Below are 24,441 nucleotides of genomic sequence, written 5' to 3' on the forward strand. Positions count from 1 at the left end.
GGAGAATGAGGATGAGAATTGAAGAAGTCAGGCATCCACCTGGAGAATGAGGATGAGAAAAGAAGAAGTCAGGCGTCCACCTGGAGAATGAGGATGAAGAATTAAAGAAGTCAGGCGTCCAACTGGAGAATGAGTATGAGAATTGAAGAAGTCAGGCGTCCACCTGGAGAATGAGGATGAGAATTAAAGAAATCAGGCGTCCACCTGGAGAATGAGGATGAGAATTAAAGAAGTCAGGCGTCCACCTGGAGAATGAGGATGAGAATTGAAGAAGTCAGGCATCCACCTGGAGAATGAGGATGAAGAATTAAAGAAGTCAGGCGTCCACCTGGAGAATGAGGATGAGAAAAGAAGAAGTCAGGCGTCCACCTGGAGAATGAGGATGAAGAATTAAAGAAGTCAGGCGTCCACCTGGAGAATGAGGATGAGAATTGAAGAAGTCAGGCGTCCACCTGGAGAATGAGGATGAGAATTAAAGAAATCAGGCGTCCACCTGGAGAATGAGGATGAGAATTGAAGAAGTCAGGCGTCCACCTGGAGAATGAGGATGAGAATTAAAGAAATCAGGCATCCACCTGGAGAATGAGGATGAGAATTGAAGAAGTCAGGCATCCACCTGGAGAATGAGGATGAGAAAAGAAGAAGTCAGGCGTCCACCTGGAGAATGAGGATGAAGAATTAAAGAAGTCAGGCGTCCAACTGGAGAATGAGTATGAGAATTGAAGAAGTCAGGCGTCCACCTGGAGAATGAGGATGAGAATTAAAGAAATCAGGCATCCACCTGGAGAATGAGGATGAGAATTGAAGAAGTCAGGCATCCACCTGGAGAATGAGGATGAGAAAAGAAGAAGTCAGGCGTCCACCTGGAGAATGAGGATGAAGAATTAAAGAAGTCAGGCGTCCAACTGGAGAATGAGTATGAGAATTGAAGAAGTCAGGCGTCCACCTGGAGAATGAGGATGAGAATTAAAGAAATCAGGCGTCCACCTGGAGAATGAGGATGAGCATTAAAGAAGTCAGGCGTCCACCTGGAGAATGAGGATGAGAATTGAAGAAGTCAGGCATCCACCTGGAGAATGAGGATGAAGAATTAAAGAAGTCAGGCGTCCACCTGGAGAATGAGGATGAGAATTAAAGAAGTCAGGCATCCACCTGGAGAATGAGGATGAGAATTGAAGAAGTCAGGCATCCACCTGGAGAATGAGGATGAGAAAAGAAGAAGTCAGGCGTCCACCTGGAGAATGAGGATGAAGAATTAAAGAAGTCAGGCGTCCAACTGGAGAATGAGTATGAGAATTGAAGAAGTCAGGCGTCCACCTGGAGAATGAGGATGAGAATTAAAGAAATCAGGCGTCCACCTGGAGAATGAGGATGAGAATTAAAGAAGTCAGGCGTCCACCTGGAGAATGAGGATGAGAATTGAAGAAGTCAGGCATCCACCTGGAGAATGAGGATGAAGAATTAAAGAAGTCAGGCGTCCACCTGGAGAATGAGGATGAGAAAAGAAGAAGTCAGGCGTCCACCTGGAGAATGAGGATGAAGAATTAAAGAAGTCAGGCGTCCACCTGGAGAATGAGGATGAGAATTGAAGAAGTCAGGCGTCCACCTGGAGAATGAGGATGAGAATTAAAGAAATCAGGCGTCCACCTGGAGAATGAGGATGAGAATTAAAGAAGTCAGGCGTCCACCTGGAGAATGAGGATGAGAATTAAAGAAGTCAGGCGTCCACCTGGAGAATGAGGATGAGAAAAGAAGAAGTCAGGCGTCCACCTGGAGAATGAGGATGAAGAATTAAAGAAGTCAGGCGTCCACCTGGAGAATGAGGATGAGAATTGAAGAAGTCAGGCGTCCACCTGGAGAATGAGGATGAGAATTAAAGAAATCAGGCGTCCACCTGGAGAATGAGGATGAGAATTGAAGAAGTCAGGCGTCCACCTGGAGAATGAGGATGAGAATTGAAGAAGTCAGGCGTCCACCTGGAGAATGAGGATAAGAATTAAAGAAGTCAGGCGTCCACCTAGAGAATGAGGATGAAGAATTGAAGAAATCAGGCGTCCACCTGGAGAATGAGGATGAGAATTGAAGAAGACAGGCGTCCTCCTTTAGAATGAGGTTGAGAATTGAAGAAGTCAGGCGTCCACCTGGAGAATGAGGATGAGAATTGAAGAAGTCAGGCGTCCACCTGGAGAATGAGGATAAAGAATTGAAAAGTCAGGCGTCCACCTGGAGAACGAGGATAAGAATTAAAGAAGTCAGGCATCCACCTGGAGAACGAGGATAAGAATTAAAGAAGTCAGGCGTCCACCTGGAGAACGAGGATGAAGAATTAAAGAAGTCAGGCGTCCACCTGGAGAATGAGGATGAGAATTGAAGAAATCAGGCGTCCACCTGGAGAATGAGGATGAGAATTGAAGAAATCAGGCGTCCACCTGGAGAATGAGGATGATAATTGAAGAAGTTAGGCGTCCACCTGGAGAATGAGGATGAAGAATTGAAAAGTCAGGCATCCACCTGGAGAACGAGGATAAGAATTAAAGAAGTCAGGCGTCCACCTTGAGAACGAGGATAAGAATTAAAGAAGTTAGGCGTCCACCTTGAGAACGAGGATAAGAATTAAAGAAGTCAGGCGTCCACCTGGAGAATGAGGATGAAGAATTGAAGAAATCAGGCGTCCACCTGGAGAATGAGGATGAGAATTGAAGAAATCAGGCGTCCACCTGGAGAATGAGGATGAGAATTGAAGAAATCAGGCGCCCGCCTGGAGAATGAGGATAAAGAAATTGAGAAATCAGGCGTCCACCTGGAGAATGAGGATAAGAATTAAAGAAGTCAGGCGTCCACCTGGAGAACGAGGATAAGAATTAAAGAAGTCAGGCATCCACCTGGAGAACGAGGATAAGAATTAAAGAAGTCAGGCGTCCACCTGGAGAATGAGGATGAAGAATTAAAGAAGTCAGGCGTCCACCTGGAGAATGAGGATGAGAATTGAAGAAGTCAGGCGTCCACCTGGAGAATGAGGATGAGAATTAAAGAAGTCAGGCGTCCACCTGGAGAATGAGGATGAAGAATTAAAGAAGTCAGGCGTCCACCTGGAGAATGAGGATGAGAATTGAAGAAGTCAGGCGTCCACCTGGAGAATGTGGATGAGAATTGAAGAAGTCAGGCGTCCAACTGGAGAATGAGGATGAGAATTGAAGAAGTCAGGCGTCCACCTGGAGAATGAGGATGAAGAATTGAAAAGCCAGGCGTCCACCTGGAGAACGAGGATAAGAATTAAATAAGTTAGGCGTCCACCTGGAGAACGAGGATAAGAATTAAAGAAGTCAGGCGTCCACCTGGAGAACGAGGATAAGAATTAAAGAAGTCAGGCGTCCACCTGGAGAATGAGGATGAAGAATTGAAGAAATCAGGCATCCACCTGGAGAATGAGGATGAGAATTGAAGAAGTCAGGCGTCCACCTGGAGAACGAGGATAAGAATTAAAGAAGTCAGGCGTCCACCTTGAGAACGAGGATAAGAATTAAAGAAGTCAGGCGTCCACCTGGAGAACGAGGATAAGAATTAAAGAAGTCAGGCGTCCACCTGGAGAATGAGGATGAAGAATTAAAGAAGTCAGGCGACCACCTGGAGAATGAGGATGAAGAATTGAAGAAATCAGGCGTCCACCTGGAGAATGAGGATGAGAATTGAAGAAGTCAGGCGTCCACCTGGAGAACGAGGATAAGAATTAAAGAAGTCAGGCGTCCACCTTGAGAACGAGGATAAGAATTAAAGAAGTCAGGCGTCCACCTGGAGAACGAGGATAAGAATTAAAGAAGTCAGGCGTCCACCTGGAGAATGACGATGAAGAATTAAAGAAGTCAGGCGTCCACCTGGAGAACGAGGATAAGAATTAAAGAAGTCAGGCGTCCACCTGGAGAACGAGGATAAGAATTAAAGAAGTCAGGCGTCCACCTGGAGAATGAGGATGAAGAATTGAAGAAATCAGGCGTCCACCTGGAGAATGAGGATGAGAATTGAAGAAGTCAGGCGTCCACCTGGAGAATGTGGATGAGAATTGAAGAAGTCAGGCGTCCAACTGGAGAATGAGGATGAGAATTGAAGAAGTCAGGCGTCCACCTGGAGAATGAGGATGAAGAATTGAAAAGCCAGGCGTCCACCTGGAGAACGAGGATAAGAATTAAATAAGTTAGGCGTCCACCTGGAGAACGAGGATAAGAATTAAAGAAGTCAGGCGTCCACCTGGAGAACGAGGATAAGAATTAAAGAAGTCAGGCGTCCACCTGGAGAATGAGGATGAAGAATTGAAGAAATCAGGCGTCCACCTGGAGAATGAGGATGAGAATTGAAGAAGTCAGGCGTCCACCTGGAGAACGAGGATAAGAATTAAAGAAGTCAGGCGTCCACCTTGAGAACGAGGATAAGAATTAAAGAAGTCAGGCGTCCACCTGGAGAACGAGGATAAGAATTAAAGAAGTCAGGCGTCCACCTGGAGAATGAGGATGAAGAATTAAAGAAGTCAGGCGACCACCTGGAGAATGAGGATGAAGAATTGAAGAAGTCAGGCGTCCACCTGGAGAATGAGGATGAGAATTGAAGAAGTCAGGCGTCCACCTGGAGAACGAGGATAAGAATTGAAGAAGTCAGGCGTCCACCTTGAGAACGAGGATAAGAATTAAAGAAGTCAGGCGTCCACCTGGAGAACGAGGATAAGAATTAAAGAAGTCAGGCGTCCACCTGGAGAATGACGATGAAGAATTAAAGAAGTCAGGCGTCCACCTGGAGAACGAGGATAAGAATTAAAGAAGTCAGGCGTCCACCTGGAGAACGAGGATAAGAATTAAAGAAGTCAGGCGTCCACCTGGAGAATGAGGATGAAGAATTGAAGAAATCAGGCGTCCACCTGGAGAATGAGGATGAGAATTGAAGAAGTCAGGCGTCCACCTGGAGAACGAGGATAAGAATTAAAGAAGTCAGGCGTCCACCTTGAGAACGAGGATAAGAATTAAAGAAGTCAGGCGTCCACCTGGAGAACGAGGATAAGAATTAAAGAAGTCAGGCGTCCACCTGGAGAATGAGGATGAAGAATTAAAGAAGTCAGGCGACCACCTGGAGAATGAGGATGAAGAATTGAAGAAGTCAGGCGTCCACCTTGGAGAATGAGGATGAGAATTAAATAAGTCAGGCATCCACCTGGAGAATGAGGATGAAGAATTAAAGAAGTCAGGCGTCCACCTGGAGAATGAGGATGAGAATTAAAGAAGTCAGGCGTCCACCTGGAGAATGAGGATGAGAATTAAAGAAGTCAGGCGTCCACCTGGAGAATGAGGATGAGAATTAAAGAACTCAGGCGTCCACCTGGAGAATGAGGATGAGAATTGAAGAAGTCAGGCGTCCACCTGGAGAACGAGGATAAGAATTAAAGAAGTCAGGCGTCCACCTGGAGAATGAGGATGAAGAATTAAAGAAGTCAGGCGACCACCTGGAGAATGAGGATGAAGAATTGAAGAAGTCAGGCGTCCACCTGGAGAATGAGGATGAAGAATTAAAGAAGTCAGGCGTCCACCTGGAGAATGAGGATGAAGAATTGAAGAAATCAGGCGTCCACCTGGAGAATGAGGATGAGAATTGAAGAAGTCAGGCGTCCACCTGGAGAATGAGGATAAAGAATTGAAAAGTAAGGCTTCCACCTGGAGAACGAGGATAAGAATTAAAGAAGTCAGGCATCCACCTGGAGAACGAGGATAAGAATTAAAGAAGTCAGGCGTCCACCTGGAGAACGAGGATAAGAATTAAAGAAGTCAGTCGACCACCTGGAGAATGAGGATGAAGAATTAAAGAAGTCAGGCGTCCACCTGGAGAACGAGGATAAGAATTAAAGAAGTCAGGCGTCCACCTGGAGAACGAGGATAAGAATTAAAGAAGTCAGGCGTCCACCTGGAGAATGAGGATGAAGAATTAAAGAAATCAGGCGTCCAACTGGAGAATGAGGATGAGAATTGAAGAAGTCAGGCGTCCACCTGGAGAATGAGGATGAAGAATTGAAAAGCCAGGCGTCCACCTGGAGAACGAGGATAAGAATTAAAGAAGTCAGGCGTCCACCTGGAGAACGAGGATAAGAATTAAAGAAGTCAGGCGTCCACCTAGAGAACTTGGATAAGAATTAAAGAAGTCAGGCGTCCACCTGGAGAATAAGGATGAAGAATTGAAGAAATCAGGCGTCCACCTGGAGAATGAGGATGAGAATTGAAGAAGTCAGGCGTCCACCTGGAGAACGAGGATAAGAATTAAAGAAGTCAGGCGTCCACCTGGAGAACGAGGATAAGAATTAAAGAAGTCAGGCATCCACCTGGAGAACGAGGATAAGAATTAAAGAAGTCAGGCGTCCACCTGGAGAATGAGGATGAAGAATTAAAGAAGTCAGGCGACCACCTAGAGAATGAGGATGAAGAATTGAAGAAGTCAGGCGTCCACCTGGAGAATGAGGATGAAGAATTAAAGAAGTCAGGCGTCCACCTGGAGAATGAGGATGAAGAATTGAAGAAATCAGGCGTCCACCTGGAGAATGAGGATGAGAATTGAAGAAGTCAGGCGTCCACCTGAAGAATGAGGATGAGAATTGAAGAAGTCAGGCGTCCACCTGGAGAATGAGGATAAAGAATTGAAAAGTAAGGCTTCCACCTGGAGAACGAGGATAAGAATTAAAGAAGTCAGGCATCCACCTGGAGAACGAGGATAAGAATTAAAGAAGTCAGGCGTCCACCTGGAGAACGAGGATAAGAATTAAAGAAGTCAGTCGACCACCTGGAGAATGAGGATGAAGAATTAAAGAAGTCAGGCGTCCACCTGGAGAACGAGGATGAAGAATTGAAAAGCCAGGCGTCCACCTGGAGAACGAGGATAAGAATTAAAGAAGTCAGGCGTCCACCTGGAGAATGAGGATGAAGAATTAAAGAAATCAGGCGTCCAACTGGAGAATGAGGATGAGAATTGAAGAAGTCAGGCGTCCACCTGGAGAATGAGGATGAAGAATTGAAAAGCCAGGCGTCCACCTGGAGAACGAGGATAAGAATTAAAGAAGTCAGGCGTCCACCTGGAGAACGAGGATAAGAATTAAATAAGTCAGGCGTCCACCTGGAGAACTTGGATAAGAATTAAAGAAGTCAGGCGTCCACCTGGAGAATAAGGATGAAGAATTGAAGAAATCAGGCGTCCACCTGGAGAATGAGGATGAGAATTGAAGAAGTCAGGCGTCCACCTGGAGAACGAGGATAAGAATTAAAGAAGTCAGGCGTCCACCTGGAGAACGAGGATAAGAATTAAAGAAGTCAGGCGTCCACCTGGAGAACGAGGATAAGAATTAAAGAAGTCAGGCGTCCACCTGGAGAACGAGGATAAGAATTAAAGAAGTCAGGCGTCCACCTGGAGAATGAGGATGAAGAATTGAAGAAATCAGGCGTCCACCTGGAGAATGAGGATGAGAATTGAAGAAGTCAGGCGTCCACCTGGAGAACGAGGATAAGAATTAAAGAAGTCAGGCGTCCACCTTGAGAACGAGGATAAGAATTAAAGAAGTCAGGCGTCCACCTGGAGAACGAGGATAAGAATTAAAGAAGTCAGGAGTCCACCTGGAGAATGAGGATGAAGAATTAAAGAAGTCAGGCGACCACCTGGAGAATGAGGATGAAGAATTGAAGAAGTTAGGCGTCAACCTGGAGAATGAGGATGAGAATTAAATAAGTAAGGCATCCACCTGGAGAATGAGGATGAAGAATTAAAGAAGTCAGGCGTCCACCTGGAGAATGAGGATGAGAATTAAAGAAGTCAGGCGTCCACCTGGAGAATGAGGATGAGAATTAAAGAAGTCAGGCGTCCACCTGGAGAATGAGGATGAAGAATTAAAGAAGTCAGGTGTCCACCTGGAGAATGAGGATGAGAATTGAAGAAGTCAGGCGTCCACCTGGAGAATGAGGATAAAGAATTGAAAAGTCAGGCGTCCACCTGGAGAACGAGGATAAGAATTAAAGAAGTCAGGCATCCACCTGGAGAACGAGGATAAGAATTAAAGAAGTCAGGCGTCCACCTGGAGAACGAGGATAAGAATTAAAGAAGTCAGGCGTCCACCTGGAGAACGAGGATAAGAATTAAAGAAGTCAGGCGACCACCTGGAGAATGAGGATGAAGAATTGAAGAAGTCAGGCGTCCACCTGGAGAATGAGGATGAGAATTAAATAAGTCATGCATCCACCTGGAGAATGAGGATGAAGAATTAAAGAAGTCAGGCGTCCACCTGGAGAATGAGGATGAGAATTGAAGAAATCAGGCGTCCACCTGGAGAATGAGGATGAGAATTGAAGAAGTCAGGCGTCCACCTGGAGAATGAGGATGAAGAATTGAAAAGTCAGGCATCCACCTGGAGAACGAGGATAAGAATTAAAGAAGTCAGGCGTCCACCTTAAGAACGAGGATAAGAATTAAAGAAGTCAGGCGTCCACCTGGAGAATGAGGATGAAGAATTAAAGAAGTCAGGCGACCACCTGGAGAATGAGGATGAAGAATTGAAGTAGTCAGGCGTCCACCTGGAGAATGAGGATGAAGAATTAAAGAAGTCAGGCGTCCACCTGGAGAATGAGGATGAAGAATTGAAGAAATCAGGCGTCCACCTGGAGAATGAGGATGAGAATTGAAGAAGACAGGCGTCCTCCTTTAGAATGAGGATGAGAATTGAAGAATCAGGCGTCCACCTGAAGAATGAGGATGAGAATTGAAGAAGTCAGGCGTCCACCTGGAGAATGAGGATAAAGAATTGAAAAGTAAGGCTTACACCTGGAGAACGAGGATAAGAATTAAAGAAGTCAGGCATCCACCTGGAGAACGAGGATAAGAATTAAAGAAGTCAGGCGTCCACCTGGAGAACGAGGATAAGAATTAAAGAAGTCAGTCGACCACCTGGAGAATGAGGATGAAGAATTAAAGAAGTCAGGCGTCCACCTGGAGAACGAGGATAAGAATTAAAGAAGTCAGGCGTCCACCTGGAGAACGAGGATAAGAATTAAAGAAGTCAGGCGTCCACCTGGAGAATGAGGATGAAGAATTGAAGAAATCAGGCGTCCAACTGGAGAATGAGGATGAGAATTGAAGAAGTCAGGCGTCCACCTGGAGAATGAGGATGAAGAATTGAAAAGTCAGGCGTCCACCTGGAGAACGAGGATAAGAATTAAAGAAGTCAGGCGTCCACTTGGAGAACGAGGATAAGAATTAAAGAAGTCAGGCGTCCACCTGGAGAACGAGGATAAGAATTAAAGAAGTCAGGCGTCCACCTGGAGAATAAGGATGAAGAATTGAAGAAATCAGGCGTCCACCTGGAGAATGAGGATGAGAATTGAAGAAGTCAGGCGTCCACCTGGAGAACGAGGATAAGAATTAAAGAAGTCAGGCGTCCACCTTGAGAACGAGGATAAGAATTAAAGAAGTCAGGCGTCCACCTGGAGAACGAGGATAAGAATTAAAGAAGTCAGGCGTCCACCTGGAGAACGAGGATAAGAATTAAAGAAGTCAGGCGTCCACCTGGAGAATGAGGATGAGGAAATTGAAGAAATCAGGCGTCCACCTGGAGAATGAGGATGAGAATTGAAGAAGTCAGGCGTCCACCTGGAGAACGAGGATAAGAATTAAAGAAGTCAGGCGTCCACCTTGAGAACGAGGATAAGAATTAAAGAAGTCAGGCGTCCACCTGGAGAACGAGGATAAGAATTAAAGAAGTCAGGAGTCCACCTGGAAAATGAGAATGAAGAATTAAAGAAGTCAGGCGACCACCTGGAGAATGAGGATGAAGAATTGAAGAAGTTAGGCGTCCACCTGGAGAATGAGGATGAGAATTAAATAAGTCAGGCATCCACCTGGAGAATGAGGATGAAGAATTAAAGAAGTCAGGCGTCCACCTGGAGAATGAGGATGAGAATTAAAGAAGTCAGGCGTCCACCTGGAGAATGAGGATGAGAATTAAAGAAGTCAGGCGTCCACCTGGAGAATGAGGATGAAGAATTAAAGAAGTCAGGCGTCCACCTGGAGAATGAGGATGAGAATTGAAGAAGTCAGGCGTCGACCTGGAGAATGAGGATAAAGAATTGAAAAGTCAGGCGTCCACCTGGAGAACGAGGATAAGAATTAAAGAAGTCAGGCATCCACCTGGAGAACGAGGATAAGAATTAAAGAAGTCAGGCGTCCACCTGGAGAACGAGGATAAGAATTAAAGAAGTCAGGCGTCCACCTGGAGAACGAGGATAAGAATTAAAGAAGTAAGGCGACCACCTGGAGAATGAGGATGAAGAATTGAAGAAGTCAGGCGTCCACCTTGAGAACGAGGATAAGAATTAAAGAAGTCAGGCGTCCACCTGGAGAATGAGGATGAAGAATTGAAGAAATCAGGCGTCCACCTGGAGAATGAGGATGAGAATTGAAGAAGTCAGGCGTCCACCTGGAGAATGAGGATGAGAATTAAAGAAGTCAGGCGTCCACCTGGAGAATGAGGATGAAGAATTAAAGAAGTCAGGCGTCCACCTGGAGAATGAGGATGAGAATTGAAGAAGTCAGGCGTCCACTTGGAGAATGAGGATGAGAATTGAAGAAGTCAGGCGTCCACCTGGAGAATGAGCATGAAGAATTGAAAAGTCAGGCGTCCACCTGGAGAACGAGGATAAGAATTAAAGAAGTCAGGCGTCCACCTGGAGAACGAGGATAAGAATTAAAGAAGTCAGGCGTCCACCTAGAGAACGAGGATAAGAATTAAAGAAGTCAGGCGTCCACTTGGAGAATGAGGATGAGAATTAAAGAAGTCAGGCGTCCACCTGGAGAATGAGGATGAAGAACTAAATAAGTCAGGCGTCCACCTGGAGAATGAGGATGAGAATTGAAGAAGTCAGGCGTCCACCTGGAGAAAGAGGATGAAGAATTGAAAAGTCAGGCGTCCACCTGGAGAATGAGGATGAAGAATTAAAGAAGTCAGGCGTCCACCTGGAGAATGAGGATGAGAATTAAATAAGTCATGCATCCACCTGGAGAATGAGGATGAAGAATTAAAGAAGTCAGGCGTCCACCTGGAGAATGAGGATGAGAATTGAAGAAATCAGGCGTCCACCTGGAGAATGAGGATGAGAATTGAAGAAGTCAGGCGTCCACCTGGAGAATGAGGATGAAGAATTGAAAAGTCAGGCATCCACCTGGAGAACGAGGATAAGAATTAAAGAAGTCAGGCGTCCACCTTGAGAACGAGGATAAGAATTAAAGAAGTCAGGCGTCCACCTGGAGAACGAGGATAAGAATTAAAGAAGTCAGGCGTCCACCTGGAGAATGAGGATGAAGAATTGAAGAAATCAAGCGTCCACCTGGAGAATGAGGATGAGAATTGAAGAAGTCAGGCGTCCACCTGGAGAACGAGGATAAGAATTAAAGAAGTCAGGCGTCCACCTTGAGAACGAGGATAAGAATTAAAGAAGTCAGGCGTCCACCTGGAGAACGAGGATAAGAATTAAAGAAGTCAGGAGTCCACCTGGAGAATGAGGATGAAGAATTAAAGAAGTCAGGCGACCACCTGGAGAATGAGGATGAAGAATTGAAGAAGTTAGGCGTCAACCTGGAGAATGAGGATGAGAATTAAATAAGTCAGGCATCCACCTGGAGAATGAGGATGAAGAATTAAAGAAGTCAGGCGTCCACCTGGAGAATGAGGATGAGAATTAAAGAAGTCAGGCGTCCACCTGGAGAATGAGGATGAGAATTAAAGAAGTCAGGCGTCCACCTGGAGAATGAGGATGAAGAATTAAAGAAGTCAGGTGTCCACCTGGAGAATGAGGATGAGAATTGAAGAAGTCAGGCGTCCACCTGGAGAATGAGGATAAAGAATTGAAAAGTCAGGCGTCCACCTGGAGAACGAGGATAAGAATTAAAGAAGTCAGGCATCCACCTGGAGAACGAGGATAAGAATTAAAGAAGTCAGGCGTCCACCTGGAGAACGAGGATAAGAATTAAAGAAGTCAGGCGTCCACCTGGAGAACGAGGATAAGAATTAAAGAAGTCAGGCGACCACCTGGAGAATGAGGATGAAGAATTGAAGAAGTCAGGCGTCCACCTGGAGAATGAGGATGAGAATTAAATAAGTCATGCATCCACCTGGAGAATGAGGATGAAGAATTAAAGAAGTCAGGCGTCCACCTGGAGAATGAGGATGAGAATTGAAGAAATCAGGCGTCCACCTGGAGAATGAGGATGAGAATTGAAGAAGTCAGGCGTCCACCTGGAGAATGAGGATGAAGAATTGAAAAGTCAGGCATCCACCTGGAGAACGAGGATAAGAATTAAAGAAGTCAGGCGTCCACCTTAAGAACGAGGATAAGAATTAAAGAAGTCAGGCGTCCACCTGGAGAATGAGGATGAAGAATTAAAGAAGTCAGGCGTCCACCTGGAGAATGAGGATGAAGAATTGAAGAAATCAGGCGTCCACCTGGAGAATGAGGATGAGAATTGAAGAAGACAGGCGTCCTCCTTTAGAATGAGGATGAGAATTGAAGAATCAGGCGTCCACCTGAAGAATGAGGATGAGAATTGAAGAAGTCAGGCGTCCACCTGGAGAATGAGGATAAAGAATTGAAAAGTAAGGCTTACACCTGGAGAACGAGGATAAGAATTAAAGAAGTCAGGCATCCACCTGGAGAACGAGGATAAGAATTAAAGAAGTCAGGCGTCCACCTGGAGAACGAGGATAAGAATTAAAGAAGTCAGTCGACCACCTGGAGAATGAGGATGAGAATTGAAGAAATCAGGCGTCCACCTGGAGAATGAGGATGAGAATTGAAGAAGTCAGGCGTCCACCTGGAGAATGAGGATGAAGAATTGAAAAGTCAGGCATCCACCTGGAGAACGAGGATAAGAATTAAAGAAGTCAGGCGTCCACCTTAAGAACGAGGATAAGAATTAAAGAAGTCAGGCGTCCACCTGGAGAACGAGGATAAGAATTAAAGAAGTCAGGCGTCCACCTAGAGAACGAGGATAAGAATTAAAGAAGTCAGGCGTCCACTTGGAGAATGAGGATGAGAATTAAAGAAGTCAGGCGTCCACCTGGAGAATGAGGATGAAGAACTAAATAAGTCAGGCGTCCACCTGGAGAATGAGGATGAGAATTGAAGAAGTCAGGCGTCCACCTGGAGAAAGAGGATGAAGAATTGAAAAGTCAGGCGTCCACCTGGAGAATGAGGATGAAGAATTAAAGAAGTCAGGCGTCCACCTGGAGAATGAGGATGAGAATTAAATAAGTCATGCATCCACCTGGAGAATGAGGATGAAGAATTAAAGAAGTCAGGCGTCCACCTGGAGAATGAGGATGAGAATTGAAGAAATCAGGCGTCCACCTGGAGAATGAGGATGAGAATTGAAGAAGTCAGGCGTCCACCTGGAGAATGAGGATGAAGAATTGAAAAGTCAGGCATCCACCTGGAGAACGAGGATAAGAATTAAAGAAGTCAGGCGTCCACCTTGAGAACGAGGATAAGAATTAAAGAAGTCAGGCGTCCACCTGGAGAACGAGGATAAGAATTAAAGAAGTCAGGCGTCCACCTGGAGAATGAGGATGAAGAATTGAAGAAATCAAGCGTCCACCTGGAGAATGAGGATGAGAATTGAAGAAGTCAGGCGTCCACCTGGAGAACGAGGATAAGAATTAAAGAAGTCAGGCGTCCACCTTGAGAACGAGGATAAGAATTAAAGAAGTCAGGCGTCCACCTGGAGAACGAGGATAAGAATTAAAGAAGTCAGGAGTCCACCTGGAGAATGAGGATGAAGAATTAAAGAAGTCAGGCGACCACCTGGAGAATGAGGATGAAGAATTGAAGAAGTTAGGCGTCAACCTGGAGAATGAGGATGAGAATTAAATAAGTCAGGCATCCACCTGGAGAATGAGGATGAAGAATTAAAGAAGTCAGGCGTCCACCTGGAGAATGAGGATGAGAATTAAAGAAGTCAGGCGTCCACCTGGAGAATGAGGATGAGAATTAAAGAAGTCAGGCGTCCACCTGGAGAATGAGGATGAAGAATTAAAGAAGTCAGGTGTCCACCTGGAGAATGAGGATGAGAATTGAAGAAGTCAGGCGTCCACCTGGAGAATGAGGATAAAGAATTGAAAAGTCAGGCGTCCACCTGGAGAACGAGGATAAGAATTAAAGAAGTCAGGCATCCACCTGGAGAACGAGGATAAGAATTAAAGAAGTCAGGCGTCCACCTGGAGAACGAGGATAAGAATTAAAGAAGTCAGGCGTCCACCTGGAGAACGAGGATAAGAATTAAAGAAGTCAGGCGACCACCTGGAGAATGAGGATGAAGAATTGAAGAAGTCAGGCGTCCACCTGGAGAATGAGGATGAGAATTAAATAAGTCATGCATCCACCTGGAGAATGAGGATGAAGAATTAAAGAAGTCAGGCGTCCACCTGGAGAATGAGGATGAGAATTGAAGAAATCAGGCGTCCACCTGGAGAATGAGGATGAGAATTGAAGAAGTCAGGCGTCCACCTGGAGAATGAGGATGAAGAATTGAAAAGTCAGGCATCCACCTGGAGAACGAGGATAAGAATTAAAGAAGTCAGGCGTCCACCTTAAGAACGAGGATAAGAATTAAAGAAGTCAGGCGTCCACCTGGAGAATGAGGATGAAGAATTAAAGAAGTCAGGCGTCCACCTGGAGAATGAGGATGAAGAATTGAAGAAATCAGGCGTCCACCTGGAGAATGAGGATGAGAATTGAAGAAGACAGGCGTCCTCCTTTAGAATGAGGATGAGAATTGAAGAATCAGGCGTCCACCTGAAGAATGAGGATGAGAATTGAAGAAGTCAGGCGTCCACCTGGAGAATGAGGATAAAGAATTGAAAAGTAAGGCTTACACCTGGAGAACGAGGATAAGAATTAAAGAAGTCAGGCATCCACCTGGAGAACGAGGATAAGAATTAAAGAAGTCAGGCGTCCACCTGGAGAACGAGGATAAGAATTAAAGAAGTCAGTCGACCACCTGGAGAATGAGGATGAGAATTGAAGAAATCAGGCGTCCACCTGGAGAATGAGGATGAGAATTGAAGAAGTCAGGCGTCCACCTAGAGAATGAGGATGAAGAATTGAAAAGTCAGGCATCCACCTGGAGAACGAGGATAAGAATTAAAGAAGTCAGGCGTCCACCTTAAGAACGAGGATAAGAATTAAAGAAGTCAGGCGTCCACCTGGAGAACGAGGATAAGAATTAAAGAAGTCAGGCGTCCACCTAGAGAACGAGGATAAGAATTAAAGAAGTCAGGCGTCCACTTGGAGAATGAGGATGAGAATTAAAGAAGTCAGGCGTCCACCTGGAGAATGAGGATGAAGAACTAAATAAGTCAGGCGTCCACCTGGAGAATGAGGATGAGAATTGAAGAAGTCAGGCGTCCACCTGGAGAAAGAGGATGAAGAATTGAAAAGTCAGGCGTCCACCTGGAGAATGAGGATGAAGAATTAAAGAAGTCAGGCGTCCACCTGGAGAATGAGGATGAGAATTAAATAAGTCATGCATCCACCTGGAGAATGAGGATGAAGAATTAAAGAAGTCAGGCGTCCACCTGGAGAATGAGGATGAGAATTGAAGAAATCAGGCGTCCACCTGGAGAATGAGGATGAGAATTGAAGAAGTCAGGCGTCCACCTGGAGAATGAGGATGAAGAATTGAAAAGTCAGGCATCCACCTGGAGAACGAGGATAAGAATTAAAGAAGTCAGGCGTCCACCTTGAGAACGAGGATAAGAATTAAAGAAGTCAGGCGTCCACCTGGAGAACGAGGATAAGAATTAAAGAAGTCAGGCGTCCACCTGGAGAATGAGGATGAAGAATTGAAGAAATCAAGCGTCCACCTGGAGAATGAGGATGAGAATTGAAGAAGTCAGGCGTCCACCTGGAGAACGAGGATAAGAATTAAAGAAGTCAGGCGTCCACCTTGAGAACGAGGATAAGAATTAAAGAAGTCAGGCGTCCACCTGGAGAACGAGGATAAGAATTAAAGAAGTCAGGAGTCCACCTGGAGAATGAGGATGAAGAATTAAAGAAGTCAGGCGACCACCTGGAGAATGAGGATGAAGAATTGAAGAAGTTAGGCGTCAACCTGGAGAATGAGGATGAGAATTAAATAAGTCAGGCATCCACCTGGAGAATGAGGATGAAGAATTAAAGAAGTCAGGCGTCCACCTGGAGAATGAGGATGAGAATTAAAGAAGTCAGGCGTCCACCTGGAGAATGAGGATGAGAATTAAAGAAGTCAGGCGTCCACCTGGAGAATGAGGATGAAGAATTAAAGAAGTCAGGTGTCCACCTGGAGAATGAGGATGAGAATTGAAGAAGTCAGGCGTCCACCTGGAGAATGAGGATAAAGAATTGAAAAGTCAGGCGTCCACCTGGAGAACGAGGATAAGAATTAAAGAAGTCAGGCATCCACCTGGAGAACGAGGATAAGAATTAAAGAAGTCAGGCGTCCACCTGGAGAACGAGGATAAGAATTAAAGAAGTCAGGCGTCCACCTGGAGAACGAGGATAAGAATTAAAGAAGTCAGGCGACCACCTGGAGAATGAGGATGAAGAATTGAAGAAGTCAGGCGTCCACCTGGAGAATGAGGATGAGAATTAAATAAGTCATGCATCCACCTGGAGAATGAGGATGAAGAATTAAAGAAGTCAGGCGTCCACCTGGAGAATGAGGATGAGAATTGAAGAAATCAGGCGTCCACCTGGAGAATGAGGATGAGAATTGAAGAAGTCAGGCGTCCACCTGGAGAATGAGGATGAAGAATTGAAAAGTCAGGCATCCACCTGGAGAACGAGGATAAGAATTAAAGAAGTCAGGCGTCCACCTTAAGAACGAGGATAAGAATTAAAGAAGTCAGGCGTCCACCTGGAGAATGAGGATGAAGAATTAAAGAAGTCAGGCGTCCACCTGGAGAATGAGGATGAAGAATTGAAGAAATCAGGCGTCCACCTGGAGAATGAGGATGAGAATTGAAGAAGACAGGCGTCCTCCTTTAGAATGAGGATGAGAATTGAAGAATCAGGCGTCCACCTGAAGAATGAGGATGAGAATTGAAGAAGTCAGGCGTCCACCTGGAAAATGAGGATAAAGAATTGAAAAGTAAGGCTTACACCTGGAGAACGAGGATAAGAATTAAAGAAGTCAGGCATCCACCTGGAGAACGAGGATAAGAATTAAAGAAGTCAGGCGTCCACCTGGAGAACGAGGATAAGAATTAAAGAAGTCAGTCGACCACCTGGAGAATGAGGATGAGAATTGAAGAAATCAGGCGTCCACCTGGAGAATGAGGATGAGAATTGAAGAAGTCAGGCGTCCACCTGGAGAATGAGGATGAAGAATTGAAAAGTCAGGCATCCACCTGGAGAACGAGGATAAGAATTAAAGAAGTCAGGCGTCCACCTTAAGAACGAGGATAAGAATTAAAGAAGTCAGGCGTCCACCTGGAGAACGAGGATAAGAATTAAAGAAGTCAGGAGTCCACCTGGAAAATGAGAATGAAGAATTAAAGAAGTCAGGCGACCACCTGGAGAATGAGGATGAAGAATTGAAGAAGTTAGGCGTCCACCTGGAGAATGAGGATGAGAATTAAATAAGTCAGGCATCCACCTGGAGAATGAGGATGAAGAATTAAAGAAGTCAGGCGTCCACCTGGAGAATGAGGATGAGAATTAAAGAAGTCAGGCGTCCACCTGGAGAATGAGGATGAGAATTAAAGAAGTCAGGCGTCCACCTGGAGAATGAGGATGAAGAATTAAAGAAGTCAGGCGTCCACCTGGAGAATGAGGATGAGAATTGAAGAAGTCAGGCGTCGACCTGGAGAATGAGGATAAAGAATTGAAAAGTCAGGCGTCCACCTGGAGAACGAGGATAAGAATTAAAGAAGTCAGGCATCCACCTGGAGAACGAGGATAAGAATTAAAGAAGTCAGGCGTCCACCTGGAGAACGAGGATAAGAATTAAAGAAGTCAGGCGTCCACCTGGAGAACGAGGATAAGAATTAAAGAAGTAAGGCGACCACCTGGAGAATGAGGATGAAGAATTGAAGAAGTCAGGCGTCCACCTTGAGAACGAGGATAAGAATTAAAGAAGTCAGGCGTCCACCTGGAGAATGAGGATGAAGAATTAAAGAAATCAGGCGTCCACCTGGAGAATGAGGATGAGAATTGAAGAAGTCAGGCGTCCACCTGGAGAATGAGGATGAAGAATTAAAGAAGTCAGGCGTCCACCTGGAGAATGAGGATGAGAATTGAAGAAGTCAGGCGTCCACTTGGAGAATGAGGATGAGAATTGAAGAAGTCAGGCGTCCACCTGGAGAATGAGCATGAAGAATTGAAAAGTCAGGCGTCCACCTGGAGAACGAGGATAAGAATTAAAGAAGTCAGGCGTCCACCTGGAGAACGAGGATAAGAATTAAAGAAGTCAGGCGTCCACCTAGAGAACGAGGATAAGAATTAAAGAAGTCAGGCGTCCACTTGGAGAATGAGGATGAGAATTAAAGAAGTCAGGCGTCCACCTGGAGAATGAGGATGAAGAACTAAATAAGTCAGGCGTCCACCTGGAGAATGAGGATGAGAATTGAAGAAGTCAGGCGTCCACCTGGAGAAAGAGGATGAAGAATTGAAAAGTCAGGCGTCCACCTGGAGAATGAGGATGAAGAATTAAAGAAGTCAGGCGTCCACCTGGAGAATGAGGATGAGAATTAAATAAGTCATGCATCCACCTGGAGAATGAGGATGAAGAATTAAAGAAGTCAGGCGTCCACCTGGAGAATGAGGATGAGAATTGAAGAAATCAGGCGTCCACCTGGAGAATGAGGATGAGAATTGAAGAAGTCAGGCGTCCACCTGGAGAATGAGGATGAAGAATTGAAAAGTCAGGCATCCACCTGGAGAACGAGGATAAGAATTAAAGAAGTCAGGCGTCCACCTTAAGAACGAGGATAAGAATTAAAGAAGTCAGGCGTCCACCTGGAGAATGAGGATGAAGAATTAAAGAAGTCAGGCGACCACCTGGAGAATGAGGATGAAGAATTGAAGTAGTCAGGCGTCCACCTGGAGAATGAGGATGAAGAATTAAAGAAGTCAGGCGTCCACCTGGAGAATGAGGATGAAGAATTGAAGAAATCAGGCGTCCACCTGGAGAATGAGGATGAGAATTGAAGAAGACAGGCGTCCTCCTTTAGAATGAGGATGAGAATTGAAGAATCAGGCGTCCACCTGAAGAATGAGGATGAGAATTGAAGAAGTCAGGCGTCCACCTGGAGAATGAGGATAAAGAATTGAAAAGTAAGGCTTACACCTGGAGAACGAGGATAAGAATTAAAGAAGTCAGGCATCCACCTGGAGAACGAGGATAAGAATTAAAGAAGTCAGGCGTCCACCTGGAGAACGAGGATAAGAATTAAAGAAGTCAGTCGACCACCTGGAGAATGAGGATGAAGAATTAAAGAAGTCAGGCGTCCACCTGGAGAACGAGGATAAGAATTAAAGAAGTCAGGCGTCCACCTGGAGAACGAGGATAAGAATTAAAGAAGTCAGGCGTCCACCTGGAGAATGAGGATGAAGAATTGAAGAAATCAGGCGTCCAACTGGAGAATGAGGATGAGAATTGAAGAAGTCAGGCGTCCACCTGGAGAATGAGGATGAAGAATTGAAAAGTCAGGCGTCCACCTGGAGAACGAGGATAAGAATTAAAGAAGTCAGGCGTCCACTTGGAGAACGAGGATAAGAATTAAAGAAGTCAGGCGTCCACCTGGAGAACGAGGATAAGAATTAAAGAAGTCAGGCGTCCACCTGGAGAATAAGGATGAAGAATTGAAGAAATCAGGCGTCCACCTGGAGAATGAGGATGAGAATTGAAGAAGTCAGGCGTCCACCTGGAGAACGAGGATAAGAATTAAAGAAGTCAGGCGTCCACCTTGAGAACGAGGATAAGAATTAAAGAAGTCAGGCGTCCACCTGGAGAACGAGGATAAGAATTAAAGAAGTCAGGCGTCCACCTGGAGAACGAGGATAAGAATTAAAGAAGTCAGGCGTCCACCTGGAGAATGAGGATGAGGAAATTGAAGAAATCAGGCGTCCACCTGGAGAATGAGGATGAGAATTGAAGAAGTCAGGCGTCCACCTGGAGAACGAGGATAAGAATTAAAGAAGTCAGGCGTCCACCTTGAGAACGAGGATAAGAATTAAAGAAGTCAGGCGTCCACCTGGAGAACGAGGATAAGAATTAAAGAAGTCAGGAGTCCACCTGGAAAATGAGAATGAAGAATTAAAGAAGTCAGGCGTCCACCTGGAGAATGAGGATGAGAATTGAAGAAGTCAGGCGTCCACCTGGAGAATGAGGATGAAGAATTGAAAAGTCAGGCATCCACCTGGAGAACGAGGATAAGAATTAAAGAAGTCAGGCGTCCACCTTAAGAACGAGGATAAGAATTAAAGAAGTCAGGCGTCCACCTGGAGAATGAGGATGAAGAATTAAAGAAGTCAGGCGACCACCTGGAGAATGAGGATGAAGAATTGAAGTAGTCAGGCGTCCACCTGGAGAATGAGGATGAAGAATTAAAGAAGTCAGGCGTCCACCTGGAGAATGAGGATGAAGAATTGAAGAAATCAGGCGTCCACCTGGAGAATGAGGATGAGAATTGAAGAAGACTGGCGTCCTCCTTTAGAATGAGGATGAGAATTGAAGAATCAAGCGTCCACCTGAAGAATGAGGATGAGAATTGAAGAAGTCAGGCGTCCACATGGAGAATGCGGATAAAGAATTGAAAAGTAAGGCTTACACCTGGAGAACGAGGATAAGAATTAAAGAAGTCAGGCATCCACCTGGAGAACGAGGATAAGAATTAAAGAAGTCAGGCGTCCACCTGGAGAACGAGGATAAGAATTAAAGAAGTCAGTCGACCACCTGGAGAATGAGGATGAAGAATTAAAGAAGTCAGGCGTCCACCTGGAGAACGAGGATAAGAATTAAAGAAGTCAGGCGTCCACCTGGAGAACGAGGATAAGAATTAAAGAAGTCAGGCGTCCACCTGGAGAATGAGGATGAAGAATTGAAGAAATCAGGCGTCCAACTGGAGAATGAGGATGAGAATTGAAGAAGTCAGGCGTCCACCTGGAGAATGAGGATGAAGAATTGAAAAGTCAGGCGTCCACCTGGAGAACGAGGATAAGAATTAAAGAAGTCAGGCGTCCACTTGGAGAACGAGGATAAGAATTAAAGAAGTCAGGCGTCCACCTGGAGAACGAGGATAAGAATTAAAGAAGTCAGGCGTCCACCTGGAGAATAAGGATGAAGAATTGAAGAAATCAGGCGTCCACCTGGAGAATGAGGATGAGAATTGAAGAAGTCAGGCGTCCACCTGGAGAACGAGGATAAGAATTAAAGAAGTCAGGCGTCCACCTTGAGAACGAGGATAAGAATTAAAGAAGTCAGGCGTCCACCTGGAGAACGAGGATAAGAATTAAAGAAGTCAGGCGTCCACCTGGAGAACGAGGATAAGAATTAAAGAAGTCAGGCGTCCACCTGGAGAATGAGGATGAGGAAATTGAAGAAATCAGGCGTCCACCTGGAGAATGAGGATGAGAATTGAAGAAGTCAGGCGTCCACCTGGAGAACGAGGATAAGAATTAAAGAAGTCAGGCGTCCACCTTGAGAACGAGGATAAGAATTAAAGAAGTCAGGCGTCCACCTGGAGAACGAGGATAAGAATTAAAGAAGTCAGGAGTCCACCTGGAAAATGAGAATGAAGAATTAAAGAAGTCAGGCGACCACCTGGAGAATGAGGATGAAGAATTGAAGAAGTTAGGCGTCCACCTGGAGAATGAGGATGAGAATTAAATAAGTCAGGCATCCACCTGGAGAATGAGGATGAAGAATTAAAGAAGTCAGGCGTCCACCTGGAGAATGAGGATGAGAATTAAAGAAGTCAGGCGTCCACCTGGAGAATGAGGATGAGAATTAAAGAAGTCAGGCGTCCACCTGGAGAATGAGGATGAAGAATTAAAGAAGTCAGGCGTCCACCTGGAGAATGAGGATGAGAATTGAAGAAGTCAGGCGTCGACCTGGAGAATGAGGATAAAGAATTGAAAAGTCAGGCGTCCACCTGGAGAACGAGGATAAGAATTAAAGAAGTCAGGCATCCACCTGGAGAACGAGGATAAGAATTAAAGAAGTCAGGCGTCCACCTGGAGAACGAGGATAAGAATTAAAGAAGTCAGGCGTCCACCTGGAGAACGAGGATAAGAATTAAAGAAGTAAGGCGACCACCTGGAGAATGAGGATGAAGAATTGAAGAAGTCAGGCGTCCACCTTGAGAACGAGGATAAGAATTAAAGAAGTCAGGCGTCCACCTGGAGAATGAGGATGAAGAATTGAAGAAATCAGGCGTCCACCTGGAGAATGAGGATGAGAATTGAAGAAGTCAAGGCGTCCACCTGGAGAATGAGGATGAGAATTAAAGAAGTCAGGCGTCCACCTGGAGAATGAGGATGAAGAATTAAAGAAGTCAGGCGTCCACCTGGAGAATGAGGATGAGAATTGAAGAAGTCAGGCGTCCACTTGGAGAATGAGGATGAGAATTGAAGAAGTCAGGCGTCCACCTGGAGAATGAGCATGAAGAATTGAAAAGTCAGGCGTCCACCTGGAGAACGAGGATAAGAATTAAAGAAGTCAGGCGTCCACCTGGAGAACGAGGATAAGAATTAAAGAAGTCAGGCGTCCACCTAGAGAACGAGGATAAGAATTAAAGAAGTCAGGCGTCCACTTGGAGAATGAGGATGAGAATTAAAGAAGTCAGGCGTCCACCTGGAGAATGAGGATGAAGAACTAAATAAGTCAGGCGTCCACCTGGAGAATGAGGATGAGAATTGAAGAAGTCAGGCGTCCACCTGGAGAAAGAGGATGAAGAATTGAAAAGTCAGGCGTCCACCTGGAGAATGAGGATGAAGAATTAAAGAAGTCAGGCGTCCACCTGGAGAATGAGGATGAGAATTAAATAAGTCATGCATCCACCTGGAGAATGAGGATGAAGAATTAAAGAAGTCAGGCGTCCACCTGGAGAATGAGGATGAGAATTGAAGAAATCAGGCGTCCACCTGGAGAATGAGGATGAGAATTGAAGAAGTCAGGCGTCCACCTGGAGAATGAGGATGAAGAATTGAAAAGTCAGGCATCCACCTGGAGAACGAGGATAAGAATTAAAGAAGTCAGGCGTCCACCTTGAGAACGAGGATAAGAATTAAAGAAGTCAGGCGTCCACCTGGAGAACGAGGATAAGAATTAAAGAAGTCAGGCGTCCACCTGGAGAATGAGGATGAAGAATTGAAGAAATCAAGCGTCCACCTGGAGAATGAGGATGAGAATTGAAGAAGTCAGGCGTCCACCTGGAGAACGAGGATAAGAATTAAAGAAGTCAGGCGTCCACCTTGAGAACGAGGATAAGAATTAAAGAAGTCAGGCGTCCACCTGGAGAACGAGGATAAGAATTAAAGAAGTCAGGAGTCCACCTGGAGAATGAGGATGAAGAATTAAAGAAGTCAGGCGACCACCTGGAGAATGAGGATGAAGAATTGAAGAAGTTAGGCGTCAACCTGGAGAATGAGGATGAGAATTAAATAAGTCAGGCATCCACCTGGAGAATGAGGATGAAGAATTAAAGAAGTCAGGCGTCCACCTGGAGAATGAGGATGAGAATTAAAGAAGTCAGGCGTCCACCTGGAGAATGAGGATGAGAATTAAAGAAGTCAGGCGTCCACCTGGAGAATGAGGATGAAGAATTAAAGAAGTCAGGTGTCCACCTAGAGAATGAGGATGAGAATTGAAGAAGTCAGGCGTCCACCTGGAGAATGAGGATAAAGAATTGAAAAGTCAGGCGTCCACCTGGAGAACGAGGATAAGAATTAAAGAAGTCAGGCATCCACCTGGTGAACGAGGATAAGAATTAAAGAAGTCAGGCGTCCACCTGGAGAACGAGGATAAGAATTAAAGAAGTCAGGCGTCCACCTGGAGAACGAGGATAAGAATTAAAGAAGTCAGGCGACCACCTGGAGAATGAGGATGAAGAATTGAAGAAGTCAGGCGTCCACCTGGAGAATGAGGATGAGAATTAAATAAGTCATGCATCCACCTGGAGAATGAGGATGAAGAATTAAAGAAGTCAGGCGTCCACCTGGAGAATGAGGATGAGAATTGAAGAAATCAGGCGTCCACCTGGAGAATGAGGATGAGAATTGAAGAAGTCAGGCGTCCACCTGGAGAATGAGGATGAAGAATTGAAAAGTCAGGCATCCACCTGGATAACGAGGATAAGAATTAAAGAAGTCAGGCGTCCACCTTAAGAACGAGGATAAGAATTAAAGA

Source organism: Nicotiana tabacum, chromosome 16 (assembly GCF_000715075.1).
Source record: "Nicotiana tabacum cultivar K326 chromosome 16, ASM71507v2, whole genome shotgun sequence".
Classification (NCBI taxonomy): domain Eukaryota; kingdom Viridiplantae; phylum Streptophyta; class Magnoliopsida; order Solanales; family Solanaceae; genus Nicotiana; species Nicotiana tabacum.